The sequence below is a fragment of the Thermobia domestica genome, chromosome 8 (genome assembly GCF_964235325.1).
Source record: "Thermobia domestica chromosome 8, izTheDome1.hap1.1, whole genome shotgun sequence".
NCBI lineage: Eukaryota > Metazoa > Arthropoda > Insecta > Zygentoma > Lepismatidae > Thermobia > Thermobia domestica.
The window spans coordinates 87,672,479-87,690,755 of record NC_137461.1 but is presented as its reverse complement, the minus strand read 5'-3'; the positions used below and the strand labels follow the sequence as shown (position 1 = coordinate 87,690,755).

Genomic DNA, 18,277 nt, shown 5'->3' with positions numbered 1-18,277 from the left:
TGATTACAGAACTTTGAAACAAAACATGAATAATGAATACTTACTGTCCAAATATTCATTAACTTTGAAAAGTTGAATACAAGAGATTCTGTAGCACTCACAAAAAAAAAAAAAAAAAACTTTCTTTGCAGTTTAACATTGGTTCTCGGCATCAAGACTTTATATATAAGGAGAAGCTCAGTCTGCTACATCCAGTGAATCCTGCCATGATTTAAGTCCTATTCGACTTCTGTAGTACCAAAACAAAAGAAATTGGTTTACCACAAACTATGTAGTGAAATGTACTAAATACCACGTTTGCCGATGTATACGATTCGATTTTGAATGTATACAAGTTGGTTAGTAGCGTAATTTCAAATTTGTCGGTGGAGGGACATATTTCAGGTTTTTTTTTTTTTTTTTTTAAGTATATTAACACAACTGATTCAACATTATTGATGTATCAAATCCAGGAGCAGGGCAATTGTCCATGCCCTTCCCATGTGATGTCCCTGGTAGAAGTTAAGTATTTCTAAGCATGTCAAGTTTTTTTTTTTTTTTTTAGATCATGTTTAGGTACTGTAGAAGTGGACTTTTCTGACTGCAGGAAATATTTTTTCCAGTGTCCAAACCACCAAACAAGCGTATAGCTTCCTTTATTATTATTATAAATGTCCGTTTTCCACACGTGGAGAATAGCTGTGTGGAAAATACGTAAGCCACCTTCCCTTCCTCGTTACGATACGCATTCCAATGAAAGTGTAATGATAAAAAAAACCGACAGGGACTGTCGCCAATCGAGTTATCAACTTCGAAAACCAAGGACTTGACATTAATATTGGTCGTTTTCGATTTTTTTTTTTTTTTTTGCGTATCAGTTTCTCCATTTTATCCCCCATAAAACGGGAACTGAGCTGAAATTTCGTCTGGACTATCACCAATCAGTTCAGCAACCTCAAAACTATGGATTTGGCACTAATGTCGGTCATTTTGGACATTATTTTTCATCTTCCTTCCTTATGCGGTGGAAGCTAAACTTGGGATTTGGTGTTGGGTGAATTACTATTCATCTCAGCGATCCCCAAAACTATGAACCTGTCACTAATATAAGTCGTTTTCAATTAATTTTTTTTTTTCATATCAGCCCCTTTCTTACCTCTTCTCCCCTAAAACAGAATTTTTAAAAATCGCTGGGACACTTAAAAAAAAAAAAAATCATATATCAGGTTTCATCTTCCTAACTTCATGGGCCCATAAGATTTTCTTAAGCGTGAAATACCCAATATTTTACATAAATTTTGAACTTCAAGTCTCCGTCGAGCCGAAAATCGAAAAAAAAAAAAAAAAAGGGTTTCGAGTACGATTAGATCTGGGAAAGATCCATCTGTGTACAAAATTTTGTGGCTCTTTTCTATGAGAAAATCTGATGACAAACACGCATATATGTTAGTTTATATATTAATATAGATAGATGTGCAAACAACGCCTTCGGCCCCAAAACTACTGATTCCATATCAATACTTATCAATCGCTTTCGGTTATTTTTAGATGTCACCGCCTCCCCCCTCCCCGGGGGTGTTAATTGGTCAACCATGTCCGGAGACCTTAAGTGAGAATTAGGGAGTATGGGGTGCACATTTCGCTTCAGAAAAATGTCATAGAGATAGTATCGAGATGAGACGAGATTCCATACAGTCTCGGTCGACAAATCGCGGTCTGTCTCTGTCTCGTCTCGAGTTGAAAAATCGTAGTCTCACCTCGATCTCGAGGGCCAAGTCTCGATCTCCTCTCTATAATCTCGAAAACATTAAGCGAATTAAAAATGTATAATTTGTATTATCTTACAGTCTCTAATTTCCCCTTTATTTTTTTAACTTCACTCTTGATTACAGAATTATTGTGGGCCACGTACTTCTCCGTATACGTGTTAGTGTCTTATGTTCGTGTCTTCTGTCTATGTGTCCACGGCGTCAATCCTCAGCGACTGTTATTTACGAAGTTCATCCTCAGTTTAGCAAGCACCCGAATTCAAAAGTGTAACGTATCCACCGCCACTCTTTAGTACACCTCCGTTACCTGTGCATATTGAATTCATTCACAGGGAAATCACGCATATAACACGTAGGTTATGTAGGATAGGGTAATGGAATATGCCCATATTTCGCAACAGATCCAAAGCTCTTACATACTAATCACACTTACTGGTTGAGCGAATTTCCCTAAAGAGTAGAAGTCTTCCAGCATCTGCGGTGTTACCACTCGAGCGAGAGGCAATGCTCATCGCGTAGAGATACCGCAAACATGTCAAGATGCTCCTTATCTCATCACAAATCCACTGGTACGTGTCAGGTTACCATTTGGAATTAAACCAGAACTAGCACTACCCAAGTGATTGCTTTCCACATGCTAGGATCAGAATATCCTTTATTCAGTGGTTTCTCGTTATCTCTGGGATTGGGAAGTCTGGCTTCTTTTTCCCCTCCCGTAGGATATTCAAGCAACACGGGACTTCCTCTAATTACGGTAGAGATCTGCCACACAGTACTGGAGCGAGACTGATGTAGGCCGGGTTACTGAAGAAGTCCATGACATTTGGGAGTACGTCTCTCGGTAGACTTGTCACCTCACTTTTACGTATTGAGATACCACGTACACGTTGATGGTCAATTTCCTCCCGGAGCCAATGGCATGTGTAGGACGCCATCTAGGAGAGGAATTGTAACCGCTGTTGTTTCCCGGTAGGGGCGTCAAGATTTAAATTCTCGCATACATCTATTTACGGTAGATGTATTTCGTACAGTACCAAATCTAATGACATGAAAGCCCGATTGCTAATGCAGTCAATGTCATTTAGGAGATAACACCCTCCTCCGGTAGGAACACTAAAAAAGAGGCAATGGACTGCAATCAATCAACTTCAATATTATAATTTAATTCCTGCCTGTTGAATGAATATTATTCAATACCGGTACTACATGCCAGATAACGCAGAGATAGCACCAAAGATGTAGCTATTTAAACGAATTGTGGTGCAATTTTTTTACGAATTTTCATTTATCAGCTATCTTCTTCTCTTTGCTCTCGCTCTGTTTATTACAAAATATCACGTTCATTATCTTAGCAAGGATAAATGCTTTATTAGCGTTTTACTCTTCCGAGTTTAACCGACACATTATAAAACAGGCTTTCTGCAACTTTATGGGCAGCTTAACTCTCCACAATCTTACACGTACAGCACTCAACTCTGATGTGCATGGTCCCGGGTTGGATCATTAAACTGGTAAGATTCAAACTTAGATATTTCGCACAATTCGGATTCGACTTTAAATATATGGTATTCTGTTTCTTATACTAGTTTATAAAGGTTGTATACGTCGGAAATCCTGATCATCTTCCGCTTGCGCCTAGCGATATGAATAATTCCAAATCGGTATTTTCGTTTCTACAATGGAACAAAATTTAAAGCTCATAATTCAGTATATATTATGATTACGCACTTACACGTTTATAGTGCTTCTCGTTTAGTATTCATGCGCTTAGCATTGCAATCTACGAATACAAATTTCCTTTAAACCTATGTCAAAAGTTACGTTGTTAAAATCCTCCTCTCCCCTTCTTCCTGTATAAGTCTATGACTGCGGTCATCCAAAGAACAATCGTTCTAACATTGTACATATACATGTAATTTAATAATGCAATGAATTCTGAGTAGAGAAAACTTAAGTACGCTATTTTTTGTGGTCAATATTCGAAATAAGACTGAGACTTTCGAGTTTCGGCTTGGTATCGTCTCGAATTAAAAGTGTCCATCTCAATCTCAGTCTCCTTTCAAGCAAGTCTTGCTACGTTGAGCCTCGGTCTCGTCTCGATTTATAAACACCCGTTTCGATATCGGTACTATCCCTAAATGCCACATTATTTAAGTAAAAACGAAAACACCCTAAATACAGACGTTACTTTGGAGGCTGTTTAATATTTTCTGAATACACGCTAGATGGCGTCAAATGCATAGTTTGCAACGTGGTGTCACCTCGTGACAGAGTTGTGAAACACTTGTTTTCTCAACCTTCTTACAGCTTGAAATATTTTCAAGCAAATAAATGAATGAAAATTTAATAATAATAATAATAATAATAATAATAAATCTGGAAACAGAAGGGTATTAAAATTGAAGAACAATCTAGTTTCCCCGTTCACTCCAACAAATCTCACACCTGTTGTTACAACTAAAAAGGAAGTAAACTAACAGTAAATCCGTCAAAATTTAAATATTAAAATCGTTATCAATCAGGAAACATAAAATCTTACAATATCAAATCTTACATGCAAACTGAAGCATTCTATTTTTCGTAAATCAATAAAAAGTAGAAACTGGTCATCTATGCACTCAAGTTCAGTTTAACTCGTAACAGGTTAAATGAATAATCTAATTTAAAACTACCTGTGAATACAATTGAATTTATTCTGAAGTTTCAATGTAAATAATTCTCCCAACACTTCTTTCCGACATTCTGCTAAATTATATGGCGATTCCAATTTTGAAGAAAAAAGAAAGAGCTCCTATTGTTAAGTAGTTTTATACTCTGATGGAATGTCGACTGAAAGGTACTAGGGATGCGCACGAGACAAGATTTGAGACTGTCTCGTCTCGAAAATGTGCTATAAAAGTGATGTCTCGACTCGAAAAATATATAGTTTTCTATTGGAAGATCTGTGTCTCGACTCGAATTTTGGCGGGAAAATTCTGTCTCGTCTCGACTCGACTCGAGCGCATCCCTAAAAGGTACAACTATTTTGCTCTTCCGCAGACGTATACTTTCACTTGTATCACTGAGATTAACGTTTATATACAGTTTATGTGGTTATAATCAGCTTCTAACGGAAAACAGTTTCAGTAAGTATTATGCTAATTCCTAAAGGAATGAAGTTCCCAATTGAAGTCTCCTGCGACCAGCCATTATAGTCCTCCATCAAACCGTTTGTTCATCCGTTCAATTTTTGTTTCTCAACCAAAACTGGTGATCGAAACAACTTGGCATAACAGCTTTTCTATGATTGGGTGGCATTCAATTAAGAGATAACATTATTATTGTTCAGGAACTGTTAGGTCTTCTACAATACATTTTATTGTAGGTATTCAAAAAGAATAATCCAATCATCTACTTTACTTTTTAACTTTGGCAGTGCATACTTGAAATTGAAATGCAAAATTCGTGTTTGCGCCCCTGGTGCGAATGAAATATCCCTAGTTGGCATAATTTCCAAATTCAAATAAAGGAAAAAACAAAATATCTAGTTAATCAAAATACTCGTCGTCTACAACCACATACTCTTATCATTGCTCAGTCTACAGTTGCTTTCCGTGACAAAAGAGTTCTGAACTCTGCAATGCAAAGCAATTCCCTTCCCGATTATTCCATCGTCCGATTATCAGGCAAGGTCTTCTTTCCCAAAAAGTAATGGAAATGCCAGAAGTGGTAGTAAGTGGAAGAAATATCAGGGAAACACGGTGGGCGAGGAAGGGTTTTCATGCTGCAACGCATAGAAAGCCTAAAATGTCCTTTGCGCGAGATATGGGCGGGAACATGACTGTTGACTACTGTTGGATACTTGCGGACAAGTTTGAGACGCATTTCATGTACTTCAGTACTGTATCGATATGCATTGATGGTTTCACCTCGGCAGAGAAACACATGATGTATCACTCCCACCATATACCATCATAACAGCAACAACACCTACTATGGGTGGAGAGGTGGTTTAGGAAACTGTCCTGGACGTTGATCACGATCGAACCATTGCCTTGATCGTTTACGATTGTCATAACAAATCCATTTTTTACCTGATCAATTGTTTACCTTACCGATTACACGAACCGCCAAACGACAGTCATATAAGTATAGTTAACTTGTCTAATTGCACGAACACTTTTCTGAGAGTCTGTTTCCACGGTGTTCCTGACGGGCTCATCCGAATGTAATGTTGGTCACTGCCCAAGGGGCTTATTTTGCAGTGTTGTCACCGGAATGAAATTCGACAAACCACTGACGAATGGTGCGTTTATTCATCTTTCTTAGCCAAAATGCACTGTTAATGCTTTTAGCGGCTTGCTGTATAGAATGTCCCAATTTGAACTCGTACAGAAAAATCACGTATTCTCCATGGTGTACTTTCACATGACTTTGTTTAACAACTCACTACCTCCTAGTTTGCTGGGTGTGTACAGAGTGGCGCGTGACGCGTGATTCTATCCCCGTTTGAGTTGCTCAGGTGAGCTTCCCACCTGATGTCAAAGTGGGTATTTCATTGGTTCTAAACTAATATTAATGTTTTCCTTTCCCTTCATTAGCAGCGAGGCTAACAGGACAAGACCTAAGCTTAACGTGGGATATGAAATATGCTCTCCTACTGAGAATCAAACCTCGCACCTTATTCACCAAAGGGACGTTCTCTAGTCATTGGACTATGGAAGAAGACATCATATATTGGTTATTGTGAGACAGACTCTAATAGAGTTTTAGCCTCTCAGTCTTCAGTAATCTTAATACGAACACTACAATTTCGGATCAAACACATATCACTGAAATGGTAGTTCAAAACGCCTAGTAGGGCCCATTCACAGAACAGTCATGGTATTTAACTTCCTTGGAATATTGCAATTGTTCTGATTCAAGTGAAACCAAAATATCTTTTCTACACTGGAAGTTGTCAAACTGCAGCAGATACTTCAGGGAATACAGCTTGATAGAACAATAGCTGTGAATGAAAGAGCCCAAAGAGTCAGCTTCCTTACATAGTGCAATCCACAAAGTAGTCAAGTCAATGATGTACTTCTGAATTAATTTCACTAACTTTTAACTTTCATATTCCTTTACGTATTGAAATTTCCGAGGTAAGTCAACTCACTCAGAGATAAGATAAAACCACTGTAAAATTTGCCTTGATACTATTCTCTGAATAAGCTGACCGCCAATTTAATTGAAGTGTTCTGACAAAGAGAATATATTTAATATTAATTTTAAAAAAATACACTTCAAGGGCACTGATTTCTCTGTGACTTTGGGGAAGGGGGCATTCAGATGTGTGTTTGGTTGCAGATAAGGGTCTAAGAAGGTATATATGAGGATTTTAAGACAAATTGAATTCAAATTATGCCAAATATTGTATATTCATAAAAAATACATATAACAAAAAAATATATGTAAAAATACATATTCATAAAAATACATAAGGTTCACATGAGTATTGGGGATCCCGTCCCCCTCCCTCCCCAGGTCGGCACCCTTTACTATAGTTCAGGCTTTGAAAAAACCCGGGTTTTTCTGAAAAAGCCCAACCCACCTGGGCCCATATGGGTTTTTTCGGGTATTTTCGGGTTTTATTGGGTTTTTTCGGGTTTAATTGGGTTTTATCAAAATATTTCAATGTCTTTGGGATAAAAGTGTTAAAATGTGATGTATATTTCACGATTATCATTGTCACAACTTGCGACAATTTTCTATTCACTGCTGTTTTGAAAAAATGACCGCCATTTTGAAATTTTACGTTGGATCATCGCCAAAATATATACAGCTAATTTAGAGTATCTCGTGCTTTTACTCTAAAAATTTCGACTTAAAAGACCGAAAATTGCGCTTTGTAGCGTGCATATCCGCTATTTTCAAAAAAAAAAAAAAAAAAAAAAGTCACTATTTTGAAATTTTACGTTGGTATGCGGCCAAAATCTATACAGGAAATTTAGTGTGTCTCGTGCTTCTACTCTGAAAATTTACACTTAAAAAACCGGAAGTGATTCCCTGTAGTATGTGTGGTACAAGCAGACGAACGAACAAATACAGATTGAATCATCCCAGAAGCCTCAGTGACGTTTGCCAAATATGAACACCAAATAATTTAACAGCGTAAAATAAATTGCTTTTATTGTTGAAGTTCCCTTTCGATACCTTGTGCAATCAATTACGGGAATTTCCCGAGCACTTGTTGCAAGAGGGATCTTCCCAGAAAATTAATTTAAGACCATTAAGAAAGATATAATTCATATTTTATAAAATAAACTACTTTTGGCTAGCTGGGGGCTCTGCCTCCAGGCCCCCGACTTTGCCCGGCCTACAGCCTTGCATTTCTTATCTATCGCCTTTTGCATCAACAGTAAATTTCGTGAACTTGCTCTTCATATTTCCTGAATCTGCCTATCTGGAGGCATCGTTCCCCACACTGTCTTTGCTCGGCCTACGGCCTCGCATCTCTTGAACCCACAATTCTATCATTTCTTTTTTTATTTCAACTATTTAAAAGATAAGATTTCGTATCCCAAGAAAACGCCCATTTAGATAACAAGGGAATTTCTTCACCCTTTAGACATCTAAAAATATTTAAAATATTCACTTTTGGCTATTTTCCTGTCGGTTAGTCCTGGAATGCTATAATCATGCGAAATTTCATAATTCTAATCATGCCGGAAGGGCCTAAACATTTTGGGGTGTAGAAGACGTCCCATACAAATAACATGGGAAAGATTTTTCAATTCCTCATAAAACCACTCTATGGTTGGACATTTTTATTTCTGATGTTTCACTTAGGTAACGCTTACGAAAACGTACAAGCATACCGAATTTCAAGATTTTATTCCAATTCTAAGTACTTAAAAGATAAGGTTATAAGTTTTAAAAAAAAAGCCCATTTAAATAACATGGGGAAATTCTTCATCCAATATTTAGACCCCCTCAAAATTAAAAATATTCACTTTTGGCAATTTTCCTCTGGGTTTGTCCCGAAAAGCTACAATGTCAAATTTAACCATTGTAGCCCTACAGGAAGTGCTCAATAATTTGGGGGTGTAAAAGGTGTTCCATATAAATAACATGGGAAAGATTTTTCAGTTCTCTATAAAACCACTCTAAAGTTGGATTTTTAAATTTTTACTGATTTACTTAAGTACTGCTAAGAAAACGTACAAGGATACCGAATTTGAAGTTTTTATTCCAATCCTAAGTACCTAAAACACGAGATTATAGGCCCAAAAAAAGGCCCATTTAAATACCATGGGGAAATTTTTTATCCCCTTTTTAGACCCCCTAAAAATTAAAAATATTAACTTTTGGCAATTTTTCTGTCGGTTAGTCCCGGAAAGCTACCATCATGCCAAATTTAATCATTGTAGCCCTACAGGAAGTGCTCAATAATTTGTCAGCTCATGTAGTTTTATATATAGTTAGGGTATTTGAGAATGTCTTAAATGAAATTAAATATCTTCCAGCATAAAATACATAGTTTTATTGTTGAAGTATTCAGTTCCGATGCTTTGTGCGTTCAATTGGGGGAATTTCCCGAGAACTTCTTTCGGGACGTTTTTTTTCCCTCCTCCCTCGAAAATGCAGCTCCCTTTACTGTACATCAAAACTTCCACTAGTACGAAAGTTCGAATTCAACACTTGAAATAGTAAGCGGTACGTAGTTTGGAGAAGTTTTACGCTTTTGTTGGTGTTGATTCTACAGAATTCTTATTTGAAGAGTACCTACAAATAACTGCACTAAACTGTTGTTGGAAAACTAAACTTTACTGAAGAATACTTGTGTTACCATCAAAGGTAAGAAATAATACTAATAGTTTTACTAATGCACTACATGTTTACTGGTAGTACCGGCATCTATGGCTTTAAACGCGTCAAACGTATGAGGGACAACGTACCTCGGCGTCGCCGAGTTGGCGAGCACACTATTCACGGAAAATATTTTCTAAAATATAAAATTGCATTTTTTTTCTTTCAAATAGGCTACAAGCATAATCCATACATTAATTTGTTACTTAATTATCTCAGTCTAAGGTAAGGTTTTTTTTATTCATTCAGTGCAGTCAGAACTTTATAAAGGTCTTATAAAGGGTTGAATGTTATGTACCTTAACGGGAAAGCATTCAATTCGCCCAAGTAAAGTCCAAAATCTGATAAAAAGCACTTTCAATGTGATCACCTTGGTTGTATCAATAATATATTAACAAAAAGCTCAAAAACCCAGGTGGGTTTTAAGGTGGGTTTTTTCAGGTGGGTCCAACCCTGCTATAGTTCCTGTTATATTACAAGATAAGAAAAAAGGTGGAAATGAAGGTAATGCTGTTGTCAATAGCAATGATTAGAAACATTTCGCTATTAGGTATTGGGTAAGTTTTTATCATTATACAGGATTCGTCAAGGAGGTATGGTGTTCTTGAAAAAACTGTCACACACTTATTTTTGAACGAATTACAAAATTTATTACTGTTATTCATTAATGGTACACTGCCATTTGAGACTACATATTGAAACATAAGAAAAATACGCTATTGCAGACGATTACATAAATTAGATAGCGTCCATTTTCGTCGACATTTTTGTGGACGACTGGTGAAATTGTCCATACACTAGAGACCTGCACGGGCCAAATTTTTCGGCCCGAGCCCAATCCAGCCCGAACGTACCTAGGCCCGGCCCAGCCTGGGCTCGAAAAGTTTAGGAGATTTTCGGCCCGAGCCCGGCCCGGCCCGGCCCGGCCCGGCCCGATAAGTTTTTTAAAATTCTTGGCCCAAGCCCGGCCCGGGCCCGATAAATTTTAAAAGTTTTTGGCCCGACCCCGGCCCGATAGATTTTATAAAAAATTAGCTCGAGCCCCAATCTTTCTCAAAATTTAGTACTAAATTTAACCTAACCTCAGAAACCTTTTCTAAACTGTGGTTTACAACCTGACGCTTGCCTCCCGAATGGTACCATTGCCTCCTAGAACTTTGCCTGTCATCGAGAGAACAAAAACTCCATTCAATCCCTGTAACAAAAATCTAACTTAATTGATTTTTAGCATAAAGTGAAGATGGCAATATTGTTTAGCGACAGGCAAAACATTCCCACCCCTTCTTGTTATATTTTGAGTTCAGTGAAGGTCAAGGTAAGAGCTCAATTTACCGCATAATGCCTGCAATCCTCTATAGTGAAAGTGGAGCCGCTAAGCAACACAAACTGTAAATAGCTATTGCATTCTTTGTAACATTTTTCACGGACACACTTCTTCAACGTTTGGGTTTATTCCAATTATCGTTTAACGAAAGTTAATAATTATTAAAGAATTGCAATTGATCGGCCCCAGCCCAGCCCGATCTGAAGAGAAATCAGTGTCGGCCAGCCCAAGCCCGGCCCGGCCCAAAGAAATAACAGTGTCGGCCCACCCAAGCCCGGCCCGGCCCAAAGAAATAACAGAGTCGGCCCGCCCAAGCCCGGCCCGGCCCGGCCCAAAGAACAGAGTCGGCCCGCCCGTGCTGGTCTCTACCATACATCTTCTAAACATGGCACGCAGAACCCTTTGAATTTCTCGTGTTATGATATCGAAAAGAGCTTCAAGAGTATGTAGCTTTTTTTAAATAAAAATTTTATTTTTAGATAACACAATAAAAAGTAGGCACAAGGTGAGACATCTGGTGACCGAGGAGGCCATTCAACACTCCAACGCAATGAAATCATACATCCAGAAAAACGTTGTCTCAAAACAAGTCACAGTTGCTCTTGATGTATGCCAAGAGGTTACATCTTGCTGAAACTACACTCTGTCGTCTTCTTAATCTTGGCAAGAAATAATCACACAATATGACAAGGCCCAGTAATGCCGGTTCGAGATAACCCCACTAAACAGTTAATTTATCGCAGAACACAGGTTTTGAAGTTCTTGCAGGTTTTCGTGAGTCCAGTACCTGAAATTCTGCGTGTTTATCATCCCCAATAAATGGAAGTAGGTCTCGTCACTCATGATCAAAACGATGTTGTCTGTTAGCGATTCCAACATCAATTCCAAATCAACGGTTTTAAATCAAATCAATTTCTTACCAATTCATTTTACTGTCTTCTCTCTTTTATGTTACTTTGTGAGTATGTAAATATATGCTTCCTTTTAAAATACACTGATATAAAAATTAATACACTTGATAATTCTACTGCCTTTTTTTATTGATGGTGCCTATAAATTGAAGTCAAAATGAGTGACCAATTATATTTACAGCTAGAGTAGTACCATTCAAGCACGAGAAAAAAAGCATAATCATAAAGGAAAATCATTAGAGAGTATTAAAACTATCTATGTACTTACACTTTTAATTTTACTTGATGTGCATTCTTCGTTAATGTATCTATTTTTAAAACAAAAAGTAATAAAATAAAATAAACTTACGAACGAAAGGAAATGGATTAACTCCAAACAGCCAGCAGAGTGTTAATTTACCTGTAAAGAAACAATATTAATGTACAGAATCTTAAATACGCTACTTTAGACTTTCACAAGTTAAATGAACAAATAAATTACTACAAAGCAAGATAACAAGAAGCCATCATTAATTATGGAGTTTTGGTGTATATTGTCACTTAAAAACATCAATTGTAACTGCAACAGTAATGGTTTGTAATGTAAGGCGTAAAAGACACGCACGAGCGGTGCAGACTACTGAAACACTGAACCCCACAGTCCACAGATGACTGAGAATTGATTAGTCAATATATCATCGTCAGTAATCAAACCCGTGATAATATGCCCCAACTCAGCATGATTCTAGACCAAGGGTAGTCAAGCCAAGTTTGGTGTTCCACTGTTGACTCACAGATACTTCTTAAGTGACACCCAAAGTCACATACAGTATAATTATTTATTTATTTACGAAAAATGAAATAAAATGAATTATTTAGTTTAACGTCCAACGATGCGCCGAGGCTAAGGGAGACGGTGATGATGAGAAATGAATGAAATAGTGGAATGAAGAAAATGGGAGGAAACTGGGAAAACCCCGAGAAAACCACGCACACGGTGTTTGTACACCACAAAGCTCAGTTGGCACGAACTGGGATCGAACCACGGACCTACGCACCATAAGTGAACACTATACCACTGAGCCACCTCGGTCTCGTTTATTTATTTTCAAAAACAGCTAATTTACGTGGAGGCATAAAAAAAAAGTTGAGAGATTAGTGCCATAAAATCAAGTACACAATTAGATTAAATTTAGTAATAATCTATCTCAAAATAGCCTTTTTGTAAAGCGATACAAGTTCTAAGTGTTTTTATCGTTTCGGAAATCTCCATATTAGTACTATTCTTTAAGCATTCTATGCATGCACCTTCTGAGATTCGCGGTCGACCTTCTCCACGTTTCAAAACGCTATCATTCTTAGGCATGATTTTCCACCATGACGCATGGAAATGTAATAGTTGTTCATAAAAGATGCTTCAGTATCACACCTCTCTCTTTTTTATACACTCATCTGGAAACTGACTAACATTATTAGCCATATTTGATATTGAAGCAAATGGATGAGTGAATACTTCGGATAGAATTAATAACCACTACAAGCATTTTCTACACATCAGTATCATCTATGTTTATTCACAGAATGCAGGGTCAGCAAGAAATGATTTCGCAACTACTAGTGTTACCATTCTCGCACGATTTGGAACCAAAATTCCCTGCAGCGCTTCTTAAAATTCCAACATCAAAGAGGAATGGTGGGGATGCCGTAGGAACAGTTACAATTTCGTCAGAATGGCCCATGCGTGAACCGAGCAGCGTCCAAGTTTTGGTGCATGGATTAGTACCACAAGAAGGCAGTTTTGCTGCATTCAGGTTGTGGAACGAGTTTCAAGTATTCAGGAAACATGTGGGCAAGAGTCATTATTCCTCGTCGATTAGATGTCAGAGAGCGCAATATAGACACTTCGATTATGTTCCAATGAAGCCTTGGCCTACTGGATGCCGGTTGCGTTCGAATGAAGCTTCTGTCTACCTATTAAATGACAGCTTTCCACGCCGTGAAATGTATGCACATACAGAGCACTACAACAACGATGCATGTGCAGAAGTAACGGACACTCACCACCAATTTTGTCCAGGATGTTGTATCAAAAATAAGGAATCGAGTTAATTGACGGATGTGATCTAGTGGTGGAAATAAATCATTTCGAATTTCGATATTGATCATTATTATGGAAATACGGTAATAGATAGCAAGAAGCGGTTTTCTACCATCAATTAAACGTCCCAAGACGACCTTCCATCACCATCATTAAACTGAAAGTCTACTACAACTTTTAGTTTCAATATTGATCTACATAAAGCAACACCAATAAAAGATAAGCGAGAAGCGTTTTCTTTCTTCCTTTTCTTTAAAAATCGATTTAGCGTTCTAAGAATAGATACCATCTTACCACTTAACACTCTAATCAAATCAGACATGAGAAAAATAAATCACTTCCGGTTTTAATGTTGATGGTCTCGCTACAGAGCAACACGATAATAGATAGCGAAAAGCGGCTCTCTGCAAGCAGTTCAAAGAATCCCAAGAATATACTCCATCCCCACTTTAATCTCGCGATTAAAACCCAAAAGTGACAGAAATACACTACTATTTCGGATTTTAACATTAACTGCGAAAATATTACGCCATATAAACCAAACTTCTTTACGTGGTGTGCACGTGACACTGTTACTTGTTTGAAGTATCGATGAGACCGATGGGCACCTTAAGATTTCCAAAGGGTTGGGTGTATGCTACGTTTAGTTGTATCCTCGTCGCCAAAAGTGCCTTTACATCGCCGTGACGGGTATGTGACCGCGCAGTACTCCAAGGAAGGGATGGTTGCATAAGAAATTGTGATTAATTTTGAACAGTTTTTATTTTGACTAGGGAAATAACATAGATATAGGGAGCAAAGGAAAAGATTTGAAGCATCAGTACATTATCATCTCTGAAAAGATTCGTATTCTCAGTTTTTCATTTTATTCTCTTGTATGTTAAGTTAATAACTGCTGACAACTGCTACTAGCGCTTTTCACTCTTCAGGAATTTAACACGACATGTTCGCAGAACACTTTTCTAAGTCCTAAATGTATGCGTGAATTATTTCATTCGTCTCACTGTCCTTATTTCAGAATGGAAACTGAATATGCTGAACGTGAGTATGTTTCGCTGTCGTCAAGCAAGGGTTGTGATAAATGTAAATAAGGTTCTTATTATTAAATAAAACACAGAAGTATCTATTCCATGTATAGCACAATATAATACAGTAATTAACCAACACGATAATGACTAACGCAGGATTTTTTCGAACGGGGGAGGGGCAAAAGACCGATATACAGTTTTTTGATTTATTGCCCTATATATATATCAAAAGTTATAGTTTATCATTGATAGCGTATATCCTCTCACTTTTTAAAATCGCCAGTGTAACCTATTAGTCAGAACATACATCTCCAGATATAATGTAGAGAGAAAAGAAGGAAATAGATATGAAAAGTGACGTAACTAATTTTACTGCACCCTGGATAATCCATTACTCATACCCGCCCTCTGTCCCACGCATTTCAACTGCTGCGTTATATATATATATATATGGTTCCATGTCAGAAGGGCCCGAAAAAGGGCTAGGATAGAAAGGCCCGAGTCAAAATGGGGCTTGGTTTTAAAAGGCCCCGCGTCAAAAGGGCAAGTTCAAAAGTGGCCCGGCGACAAAAATGCCCGAGTCGAAAATGCACAGCGTGAAAATGTTCCCCTCGTCAAAGGGGCCCGGGTCAAAGATCATCGTGAGAAGAGAGTCCGAGACAAAAGGGCCCTACGTAAAAAAAAGGACAAAGTGGACACCGCCTCAAAAGGACACGGGTCAAAAGATTCTTGCGAGTAAAGAGGCAGAGTCAAAAGGGCCTTATGTCAAAAAGGCTGGGTCAAAAAGGACCCCGTTTCAAAAGGGCACAGGTCTAGACGGTCCCGCGTCAAAACGACCCCGCGGCAAAAGGCCCCGCGTCAAAAGGAGCCAAGTCAAAAGAGCCCCGCGTCAAAGGGGTCGGCAAATACAATTCCACGGCTAAAAAACCTGAGATCAGGAGTGAAAATCAGGAGAAAGATACATATGACCAGTGGCGTAACTAATTTTATTGTGCCTTGATCGTTCATCCAACTCATACCTTCCCCCTGCCGCCCGCATTTCAGCTGGTATATATATATATATATTTCTATGTCAGAAGGGCACGGACAAAGGACAAGAATAGAAATGCCCGAATAAAAAGGGTTGAAAGGGCCCTGCGACAAAAGGATCCGAATCAAAACAGCCCCGCTGTCAAAAGGGCCGGAATCAAAAGGACGTCGCGACAAAAAGCCCCTATCAAAAATGTCCGAGTCAAAAGGGACCTCACCTCAAAAAGGACACTGGTCAAAACGGTCCCGGGTCAAAAGCGTTACAGGCGAATGGGCACCGCGAAAGGAAGCCCGAGTCAAAAAGGCCTCCGTTAAAACGGGACGAGTCAAAAGACCCCTGCGTCAAAAAGGACCGACTCAAAAGGCTCCGCGTCAAAAGGGCCCGGCAAATATAATTTCACGGCGAAAAAGCCTGAGATCAGGACTGGAAATCAGGAGAAAGAAAGAGATATGATGAGTGGTGTAACAAATTTTACTGCGCCCTGGTCATTGATCATGTATTTAATCATACCTACCCCTGCCCTGCCTCACAGAGAGTTGTATATATATATATATATATATATATATATATATATATATATATATATATATATAGATGGTGATCAGAAAAATGGAAACACCTGAACGAAATTGCAACTTACCAGATTAATATGGTGTCGGGCCACGTTTCACCTTCAGAACAGCCTTGATGCGACGTGGGATGGAGGCACAGAGGTCGTGAATGGTAGCAAATGGAATTTTACACCATTCCTCGTGCAGGGCGTCGGCCAGTTCTGTGAGAGAGGATGAAGGTGGAAATCGTTGCCGGAGTCGTGTTTTCAAGACGGACCACAGATGTTCAATTATGTTGAGATCTGGGGATTGGGCGGGCCAGGGGAGGTGTTGAACTTCATTCCGATGTTCCTCAAACCACGCTGCAACAACGCCAGCTGTGTGAATGGGTGCATTATCATCCTGGAAGATGGCGTCATTGTCCGGGAACAACATCCGGACCATAGGATGCAAGTGGTCTCCTAAAATTGCGACATAATCGTTGCCAGTGATTCATCCACTAAGTATGACCACAGGACCCAATGAAAACGATGATATGGCGGCCCACACCATCACCGAGTCGCCGCCATGTTTCACAGTTCTGCGGAGACACTGCAGATCATAAGCTTCTTTGGGCGTTCTCCACACATAAACATGGCCCGTGGTTGGGAATAAGGTGAAGGATGACTCATCCGACCATATCATACTTTTCCAGTCCTTAACGGTCCAAGTTGCATGGTCGCGGCATCATTTGCGGCGTGCGAAAGCGTTATGGTCCCTGATGAGCTGTTTGACCCGTGCAACACGACCCCGTAAGTTCATGTCATTTAATTCGCGGCGGACTGTGATTGTCGAAACAGTGTGGGGGAGGTGCTGATTGAGTTCCTCCGTCACTTGCTCCGCAGTGGCACGACGGTTCTGCGTGACAATGCGCTTTAATACCCGGCGTGACCTGTCACTCATTATTTTCTTCCGCCCACTGTTCCGCTTCCCCGATGTTGTTTTCCCGTGTGTTGTGTAGGCCGTCATCACCTTCGACACTGTCATATGCGACAGACCTTACACAGTAGCCACTGCCGTCTCACTCACTCTACATAACCGCGCACCAACAATTTGCCCTCTTTGAAAATCTGAGAGGTCTTTCATTTTACACTACCTCCTTCTGCTGCAGCCACTGGACACTGCTGTTCCACTGCGCCTGACGTAGTATGGAGACCGACCTAACACACTACCACCAGCGGTCCGGCGCTGCGGGCGGCACGACACAACTGCCAACCCATCCATCTGACGTGTTGCCAACTACAGGTGTTTCCATTTTTCTGATCACCATCTGTATATAGTTCTGTCAGAAGGACACGGACAAAAAGGCGAAGACAGAAATGCGCAAGTAAACTGGACCCCGGTCGAAAGGGACCGGCGACAAAAGGGTCCAAATCAAAAGGGCCCCGCTGTCAAAAGTGCCCAAGTCAAAAGGTCGTCGCGACAAAAGGGTCCTATCTAAAAATGCCCGGTGAAAAAGGACACCGCATCAAAAGGGCACGGGTGAAGGCTGTCCCGTGTCAAAAGTTCTCGAGTCGAAAGGGCCACGCTACAAAATGCCCCGAGTCAAAAGAGGCCCCGCGTCAAAAAGGCCCCTTGATAAAAGGCCCGGTAAATACAATTCCACGGCTAAAGAGCCTGAGATCAAGAGTGGAAATCAGGAGAAAGAAAGATATATGACCACTTACGTAAATATTTTTACTGAGCCCTGGATCGTTGATCATCTATTTACTCATAACTTCCCCCTGCCCAACGCATTT

General features: G+C 39.3%; 1 long non-coding RNA gene and 1 pseudogene across 4 annotated transcripts in view; one reads left to right on the top strand and one right to left on the bottom strand.

The window, feature by feature from the left end:
* LOC145693035 (uncharacterized) overlaps nucleotides 1–18,277 on the bottom strand; it is a 348,162-nt gene that overhangs the window by 162,753 nt on the left and 167,132 nt on the right. For 2 of the 3 annotated variants that reach the window (XR_014132689.1, XR_014132688.1), the window contains one exon: nucleotides 12,163–12,213. The exons of the other annotated variant lie outside the window; for it this stretch is intronic. This is a non-coding gene — a long non-coding RNA (uncharacterized LOC145693035). The remainder of the gene's footprint in view (nucleotides 1–12,162; nucleotides 12,214–18,277) is intronic. 3 annotated transcript variants of the gene reach the window in all.
* Nucleotides 1–18,277, top strand: part of LOC145693034 (glucose dehydrogenase [FAD, quinone] pseudogene) — a 44,095-nt pseudogene that overhangs the window by 780 nt on the left and 25,038 nt on the right. The window lies entirely within an intron of this gene.